Source organism: Aulonocara stuartgranti (genome assembly GCF_965226115.1).
Source record: "Aulonocara stuartgranti genome assembly, chromosome: 7".
Classification (NCBI taxonomy): Eukaryota; Metazoa; Chordata; class Actinopteri; order Cichliformes; family Cichlidae; genus Aulonocara; species Aulonocara stuartgranti.
This window is the reverse complement of record NC_138945.1, coordinates 9,047,231-9,056,350: the sequence shown is the minus strand read 5'-3', so window position 1 is coordinate 9,056,350 and position 9,120 is coordinate 9,047,231. Positions and strand designations below refer to the sequence as shown.

The window sequence follows — 9,120 nt, the reverse complement described above, 5'->3', positions numbered from 1 at the left end:
GTAGTGTGTGCTGTATGCATGTGTCTGTCTGTATCTGATCAGGATTTTGTCATCAGTGTCAACAAAATGCTCATTTTTTAGCTGTTTCTATCATCAAAAATTGAGTTGGAGTGTTTTAACTCTGATGGCAATCTCTCCCTAACAAGTCCACTTTATTGCGTGCTCATTTTCTCCTATTAGTGGTTCATAGGAGTCTAACTAATGAACTGTATGCATGTTTCCTAATCTGTCACACTTATCAGTGGCTCATGGTTGCTTAAGGCCTATGTCTGTACTTGACCACAGAGGCAGAGCATCATTCAACCTGCCAGCTGCCTATCTTGGGAGCTTTTCAAGGATGACAGACTCCACTTTCTCTGCAGCAAGACAGCTCATAACTTTTTTACAGTGTCTCCCTGTCCTCAGACTTCTATATATTCTTCTGTAATAGATAACTATACAGTATCATTGCAATCAAGCTATACTACAGCTCAAACGTTTGAAGTCAATTTTCACCTGGTTTATAACCATGTGATCTGTCCACACAGGAGTGATGGTTACTAAAAATGGGCCCATGTATAAGTGTGTAGACATTTCCTAATGCATCATGGGTGATTTAACATAAATGATTCATTAAACACACATCTGTGAAAACATTTCTGATAAACTTTGCCCAATTTTATGTTATAGCAAATATAATTTTAAAATTAAGACAAGAATGTTTGAATCTGACCACAAACTTTTGAGCAGTAGTGTGTGTTGTATGCATGTGTCTGTCTGTATCTGATCAGGATTTTGTCATCAGTGTCAACAAAACGCTCATTTTTTAGCTGGTTCTATCATCAAAATTGAGTTGGAGTGTTTTAACTCTGGTGGCAATCTCTCCCTAACAAGTCCACTTTATTGCGTGCTCATTTTCTCCTATTAGTGGCTCATAGGAGTCTAACTAATGAACTGTATGCATGTTTCCTAATCTGCCACACTTATCAGTGGCTCATGGTTGCTTAAGGCCTATGTCTGTACTTGACCACAGAGGCAGAGCGTCATTCAACCTCAATTCAAATATTATTCCTTAAAACTTGCATAGATCACCAATTATGAATGACGATTGATTAAATATTAACTGGTGTATGGATTGCAACAATAACAGCGAGTGTGTAGATTATATTACCTTTCCTCAGTTTATCACATTAAATCTCAGCTTACTAGTGACCCAGCATTTTTCTAAGTACAGAAGCGCTAAACAACATCATTTTTTCAAGTAATATAAAAATCATCTTTATATATTACCTTTTTAAACATCCCATTTTTCTTTCTAATGTCATTAAAACAATTTTGCACATTTGAATAACAGTAGTCAGACCTCCAGATCTTTTAAGCTTTCAGTTTTTTTCTCAGTGTCACACATGGATTAGTTTTCGTCTCTTTCAATAAGAAAGTCAAATCTTCAAACCCTAAAGCAATCTTTGTTTCTTTCAATCATTCCAATATTTTTCATCTTCTGTTATATAATTGCAGTTAACCAGGGCTTAGCTACTCTGATCTACAGGAATTTTGGGGGTGTGGATACCCATTTTCTGTTTTTTCATAGGTGCGGAGCCTTTTTCTACAAAATTACGAATAAACTGCATTTTTTAAAATTACCTTTAACATAAATGTAGACTGACAAGTAACTCAACCGATCACACAGTGATCAGTAGAGAAGAAAGAAAATAACCCATTTCAAAATTTCTAGTTCAGATCAAACTTATTGTTCTGATTAAGGAAACAGTAAATCTGGCCACATTATTGTCCCGATCCTCCAATTTTCCCTTTCCAATGTGACTAAATAAAATTAAATTTTTTTTTAAATAAAAGCAGTTGCACACCCAGATATTTCTTACAGTAAAAATCCTCCAACAACCTTTCAAAAGAAATTTTTTTGTCTTTCCTCAATTTTGAGACCAACTGAACCCACAAACCTGAAGCTGCAGACCCCAAACTAACCAAATTTAATGTTTCCTTAATCAGCACAGTAATTTTTAAGTCTTTATGTGTTATGTTTACTCACAGTTTTGATGCTTGCTTCTTCGACTTGATCCACGATTAGCTCTGCACCATCGCTCTGCTGTTTCCTCTCTCCTCATGCTTCTCCTTCGTGCGTCCTGTCCTCAAATATAATCCAACCTGCCTCCTTGTTTCCTCCTTGACTTGTATTCGCAAAATTTCCAGTTAAATTAAGAGTAATCCAGAAAAGTTTTCCTGCTTCAAAAGCTCTTCCAGTTGCCTGTCTTCTTGTCCTCCTTCAAATGTGCAGTTTATATATTTGTATTTATTTGACTTCATATTGCCATGACAACATAACACAGAGCATCATGGTAGATTAAAGCAGGTGGTTCTGTCCGCTACAGAAATGCTGATAAACTCAATTTATTTGAGTTGTCTTAACTTAGAAAAACTAAGTAAGATGGAAGTTTTTCTTCTCAGTGTGGAAGGATGAAAGATGTGTTTTGAAAATGCCACGTCACTACCGTCCTCCTCCCTAGCACGGATCAGTCCGCATGTTCATGGTACCAGCATTTTTTATGGAATATGTTGAGCAAACCTAGAAAAGCGTCAGCTCAAGGGATTATTGTTGTCATTGCTGTGGATCTTTACCTGATACACTGACTTGGTGAGTAAATGTTTACTCTTATTCAAACTGATTTTGTGGCTTCTCTTAGTTTAGCACCAGGTTTATAATCGTGCTAGCTAGTTAGTGTTAGCCTAGCGTTGCTGCTGCGGCTGGGCTCATGTTACTTAAAAATTAACACCACAGCCTTAAAAACCTTATATAAAAATATGTCTGTGAAATTTTCTGTTGATTGTTTGAAATAAAAAAGTGAGATAAGAGCCCAGACAAAATTCTTCGGGGGGGGGGGGGGGGGGGGTGAAAACAATAAGCCAAGAGTTAGCTGTGCTTGCGGACTCTTATCAAGCCTTGACCTCCCGGTCAGCTATCGCGCTGGTGGGTAACAGAGCTCTCCGAAAACGTGGAAGCACTTTTGCAAATATGTGATATTTTGATAAATTAAGTAGATATTTGAGCATTACACAGCTACATTCTCCACTGAAAATATCTTAAAAGGTTATTTTGTGACCCAGAAAGGGTAATCTAGGGGAAAGGAGGATCGCATATGTCGGCCATGGTTGTCGGAGCCTGTGCGTACTTGTAAGCTCGCCAATGGCGGAGGAGCGCGGCTTATTGCTTTTTCTGGGTCACAAAATCAACTTTTAAGATATTTTCAGGCGAGAATGTAGCTGTCGAAAGTTCAAATATCTGCTCGATTTATCAAGACATCACATATTTGCAAAAATGCCCCGACGTTTTCTGAGATGTCCATTTTTTTCATGCTTTGTGGCACCTTGAACATCTGTGGCATCTATTAATGTCAAATCTAGCCTTTATTTAACAACATAAGCAAACTCTATGTTACAATGATTGCACAGCCATTAAGGATCAAATCGGTTTCTGAAAAATGTTCTGTTTTTTCTCCCTCTGCTTGCTTCTTACTGTCTTTGAGGCTCGGGACCAGCACTCCTGCTGTTGGACAGAAAGACATCAACTCAGTGGTAAGTATTTTGGTTTTCCAATATATTAGCAACTGTCAGTGACATTTATATTAATCAGGCTGAACTTTAATCATACTTTAGATCAGCCTGTTTTACTTATTGTTTTATTTGTTTTTTGGTTTGGGGAAGTTGTTTCTTTACTGATCTTTTCCTGTCTTCTGTTATTAGACTTGAGATATGACTGCACTAGGCTGTTGCTGGTGACTCCAGTTAATTCTACAAGACATGCTGTGTAAGTAAACAAACAACAACAGTTTGGTCTGCATTTCTTGAAAGATCACATCCCCCAAACTTAGTTTAGAGGGTCTACACTGAATATAGTGAAGTCTGCAAGTTTTCTAACAGCAAAATTTGTTTTGTGCCCAAATCATTTTGCACATCATTAGAATGAAAGTTATTGGCCATGTTTGCATAGCCCTTTTTAAAATGATGCTTTCATGACATTATTGTGTGTCGGGTGGGGGTCAGGGCTATCCAGACTGACAATTGGGACATTGAATGCCACCTCTCCGGTGGGGAAGGAGCCTGAGATTGTCTAAATTGGAGTCTGTTTTATACCAAATGCAGAAAAAAATGTTTTAAGAAAGCAATTAAGTTCATGTTCCAAAAAATATGATTGTTTGCTTGTAGGACACCAGGAGAGATGAGTCCTCCGTCACAGATGGTGTGGTCAGTGAAGATGGTCGCCTGCAGGTTCAAGCTCATTGCATCTCCAACCCACATCCACTGCCACTGTACTTAAGGGAAGTTAAAGACTTTCTTCTGCACCTACATTTGGATCACCTCGATCCATGATAGTCATTCAGGCAGTAATGCCTGGACTGGAAACAAGCCATCCTTAAAACATTACAACATTCCAGCTCATGTGTTGGAATGCAAAACAAATGTGTTGTTTAAATTAGAGACTGCACTTGTGACAGAACAACACATATTTTTAGTTTGATTATATAAGTAATGTAAGTACAAAACAAACTTGTGGTAGGCCTAAACTTATTTTCAGAATAACTACATCTGCGACTTTGTTTCATTGTAAGATTATAACAGTGATGGCAATATAATTGTTTGTTGTTCAGCAGAACAGTGTCCAGTATGTTGGCTGTTATACTTTGTTGTGTTTGAAAATAAAAGTTGGTCTGATTTTAACATCAAGACAAAAAGTGTTGTTAATTATTTTTAATCATATTCAGGTTACCACAAATTGTTTTTTCATTTAGTTGAACTTGAAATGTTTGTCAGTAAGTAAACAATTAGCACTGTACAGTCAGAAATATCAAGTTATTCTTAATACTGCAGACTTGCACTGTATAAGTTGTCCTAACAGTCATCTTAAGTAAGCTTTACTTAGTTTTTTTGAGGCAATGAGTTTCCTTAATTTTTTTGAGTTCTGGGAACTAACAAGGCTTTACAGTGTACTCAAAATGAGTAAGTTGCCCTAACTTGGTCAACTTACGTAAACTTGATCCAATTTTCTTGAGTTCTGGGAACAAATGAGCTTGTACAGAGTACTCAAAATAAATAAGTTGTCCTAATTTAGTCATTTTTAGCTAAGCTTTACTCAATTTTTTTGAGGCAACGAGTTTCCTCAATTATTTTGAGTTCTAACTAATTAGATTTTACAGTGTGTAAGAGCAGGAATTTAACTACAAACTCTCATAGTTCCCGTCAGTATCATTCATTCTGCTCTGCCTCAATGGTCACAGTGGCTAGTTTAAGTACGTTTGCACCATAGAAATCCACTGATGTTCAGTGAGTCCCTTTGATACATGTTTAGACCTTCATAATTTTCAGGGTGCATGAGTGTTATATCTCCATCTCATCCTAAACATTTTACCAACATGTAAAAGGCATACGTCCACAAGATTTTGATTTGTTTAATTTTAATTGAAACTTGTTTTATTCTGAATAAACGTGTGAGATGGCCCTCGGGCCTCTAAATCCACGTCCAGGTTTGGGTGACTACTTGGATTAGGGGAGTATTATTTAGAGCAATGTTTGTCACTTTGGTTAATTGCTAAACTCAGGCCGTTTTTGTTCAGTCTTTTTCTAACTGAACTTTCACATTTAACATGCTAACTGAAGCCTGTAGAGTCTGAGCTGTAGCTCTTTTATTTTCTGTATTGTACAGTCTGACTTAGGGGTGGATTTGCTGGGATTGGTGACTGTGTTGCATGTTTTGAATAATCTTCTTCAGAGTAGACTTTTGGTGTAAGCTGATAGTGAATGAAGAAAACTATAAAAAGATGCTGTGGTTTTAATTTTCTAAGAGAGGTAATGCACATAATGCAGAGACGAGCGCACGGGGGATATCCAAATTCTAGGAAGGCAGCCTGCTGCTGTACACAGGCGGATTCTTCTCAGTCAGAGTTCTTAACAACTTGACTGTTTTCTCAAACCACACACAGAGTGCTGTTTCCATTCTGGGAAGTCTACTCATTGGTGTAGGCAGCTCTTCAAATTATAAGTAGCTATATATGAGCAGCTATATTAGCTTTGACTTATCATGTGTTAAATATTATACTTTCCTGGTTTAAAATTTATGATGGCTCAAAATTCAAACCTTACAAATTAAAACCCTGAATCATCACCACCTGTGTGAACTACAAGGGTGCCATCCTTTTTCTTTTCAATCCATTAAGTACCACATTTTACACACTGAGCAAGAAAGGAAGTGAGCTCTTCATGGTGACCCCAGAAATTTTAATGTATCACTTTCTAGCATACTACTGACACTGCTCGACATCTTCTTTTCTTTTTTTTGCCTGTCCCGTTTGGTTCTTTTGCCATCAGAATTATTGTGGAAAGACAAAGAAAGATGCCCAACAGATTTACTTTACCAAATGGACCATCCCAGCCTTGCCTTAATGATCTATTTGATTCACCTTTGCTTTTATTGTTTATTTTGTTTTATTTTCACTTGCTAAACATGGGACAGATTTGACTGCGGGAAAGAAAACGGAGAAAGAAAGAGGGAAAGAAAAACAGCGGGGAAGAGGAACGTGATAAAGGACAAAAAAGAAAAACAAACAGACAAAAAAATACATATATCAATCACCTGGATCACCTGTCAGGAAAGAAAACGAGCAAAAAAAAAGAGAGCAATATAATAAATAACATCATCGCGATGATCTATGTGAATATAACAGTAAATACTAAATATTGAATATTATTGTGCAGCACGTAAGATCGACAGCACACAGTGTGCTTTGAGGTAGGAGCCAGAGTGACGGGGGGGGGGGGGTGTCACTGCTCGACATCTCACAGTACAGTATAAGAGTCCCGCCACAAGGAGACACTAAAGGCTTTCAAACCAACAGTTTCTGCTTCCAAAGTGGCGCCAGCCGTCACCACCGATCATCGTACTTATGTAACATAGACTGTGGATGCATGTTTAAGTTGATACATCACTTAAAGCCACCACTGTTCAGGCATCACATCTGTCCATTAGGTTTCCCTTTCATACTCAACATTTTTATCCCTGGGTACTAACTTTTTTGTTTTTGCTGACTGTTTATTTATTTGTTTGTTTGTCTAATGCTCTTGTTGCACTGCTAAATAGGCAGTAGCCAACATGATTTATAAAGGGATTATAAAATCTAAGAAATTACTGCATTATTTTACTCTTATTAAACTCACTTTCCTAAAAACTGATTGCAGCTTCTACTTTGTGATGTCAATGTTATGTCTCTAAATTATTTCATATCATTCATGGGAGATATGCTTGACAAATGATAAGTTAACAAGTCACTGCTACCAGCCTAATCAATTCATTGGGGCAACCTGCGTGTTGTGCTGCATTGTCTGATTTGGTCATAGTGTGTAAACACCTCTAGAGGCCACTGTTGTATAGCTGCTGCAAACTGAACGTGCCCGTACCAGAGGTTATACTTAAAATGGCAGCTGCCAGGAAGTCTCTTTGGACATTTGTGTTCGCCCTTTATGAAATAGATATGTTGTATTACAAGGTATTAATGCACCCTTGCATTGGTAAAATAAATTCTACTAGAATAGCTGATACTCCCTTACAGAAGATTTATTTTGACCTTTCTAAAGCCTTCTTTAAAAATTAGAAAATAAAATGAAAACAGGCATATCAAAAAAAGCCTACTAGAAATACTTCTCTGCATTACATCCTAACACTTGGCTAAATCCTAATATGTAATTCTGGTTTAATAGTTTATTTCACTAAATGTGATTATGCACTGAAAAAGAACATGTTGGGTTTACTTAATTCAATAGTGGACACTGGTTGCACACAGATGTTTTGCTTTGGCAGGAGCTTAAACAACTGAGGTGAAGTTATTCATATTCAATAAACCTGTGCAATTTGTGTTGATAAAATATGATTGAAACATGTTTTGGTGAAGTAATTTGAGCTCCTGGATATTTTAATTCTTCACAAATTTCACACTTTATTCCAACACTATTCAGTGACTTTTACCCAAATACTATTTGGTCACTGAAGTACTATGTTATCTTCAAATGACATGTTGGTATTATATTCTAAATACACAATTTTCCAGTGAAGGCTTTACAACAGATTGTATTGTTCTCTTCCAAGATGGTTGCCAGCATCCACCTTTCAAAACAAAAACAGTAATTTCACTATAGTGACAGTAGGTGAATCAGCGGTCTGAAACACACGGCCCGGGGCCGACTTGCGTGAGGCCCACATCACCCCTACTTGCCACCCGTACTGTTGACGTGAGGAAATATTGTGCATTTTGGTCCTTGAAGTTAGTTTTTGTTACGGGGGATTTTGTTGTTGAGTGCAATGTGAAAATAACTTCTATAAAAAGCAAAAAATGATTTAATATGAAGGCAATATGAGCAGAGAGTAAAACCATGTTGAGGGATTGGCTGTGTTAGTTCAGTGAGAGTTATTTGTAAAGAAAACAATTTTCACTAGTAGACATAAATGTACACTTATGTCTGCATTTTTATTTTGTTAAATAAAACAAAAATTATAGCAAAGTGCTGCCACATGTCTGAGTGCCAATTCTTTTTTTATTCAATGAAAGGTTTTAGTTAATTAAGATTGAGGAAAAAGAATTTGCATTCACATTTGCAGTTTTGCCTTGTTATACAATATTTGAAAATTAAAACAAAACACTACATTTTCTGAAATATTAGTGAGTTTTTTCTTGTTTAAAGACAAACGTTTTTATACTACTTGAACACTAAAGTGACCCTCCAATGTGATGACAGTGCCAGCAGTGGCCCACAGCTCATTTAATGCTTTCTCCTAATTGGCTCATAATGGTCTCTCATATGTATGAACTATGTAGGCTATCTCTATTTTAAAATAATGGGTGGGCAATGAGAGCATCTCCTCGATGTGTACAACAGGACAACAGGGAATACAGAGAACTGACTGAGGACTTTGTCAACTGGTGCCAGCAGAACCACTTCCAGATCAACACTCCGAAAACCAAGGAGCAGGTAGTGGACTCCACCTACACCAGTGAACATCCAGAGAATGGGCATTAAGATAGCTGACTCATATAAGTGATCTGATTAATAAACGGATCTGGAGTAACAACAGAGTGTACA

The 9,120-nt window shown here is 37.1% G+C and overlaps 1 long non-coding RNA gene across 1 annotated transcript; it reads left to right on the top strand.

Moving 5' to 3' along the window:
* The first annotated feature begins 849 nt into the window (after positions 1 to 849).
* On the top strand, positions 850 to 4,490 carry LOC309711764. Its single transcript, XR_014278096.1, has 3 exons — positions 850 to 3,570; positions 3,739 to 3,802; positions 4,201 to 4,490. It is a non-coding gene; the product is annotated as an uncharacterized lncRNA (long non-coding RNA).
* The last annotated feature ends 4,630 nt before the right edge of the window (positions 4,491 to 9,120 follow it).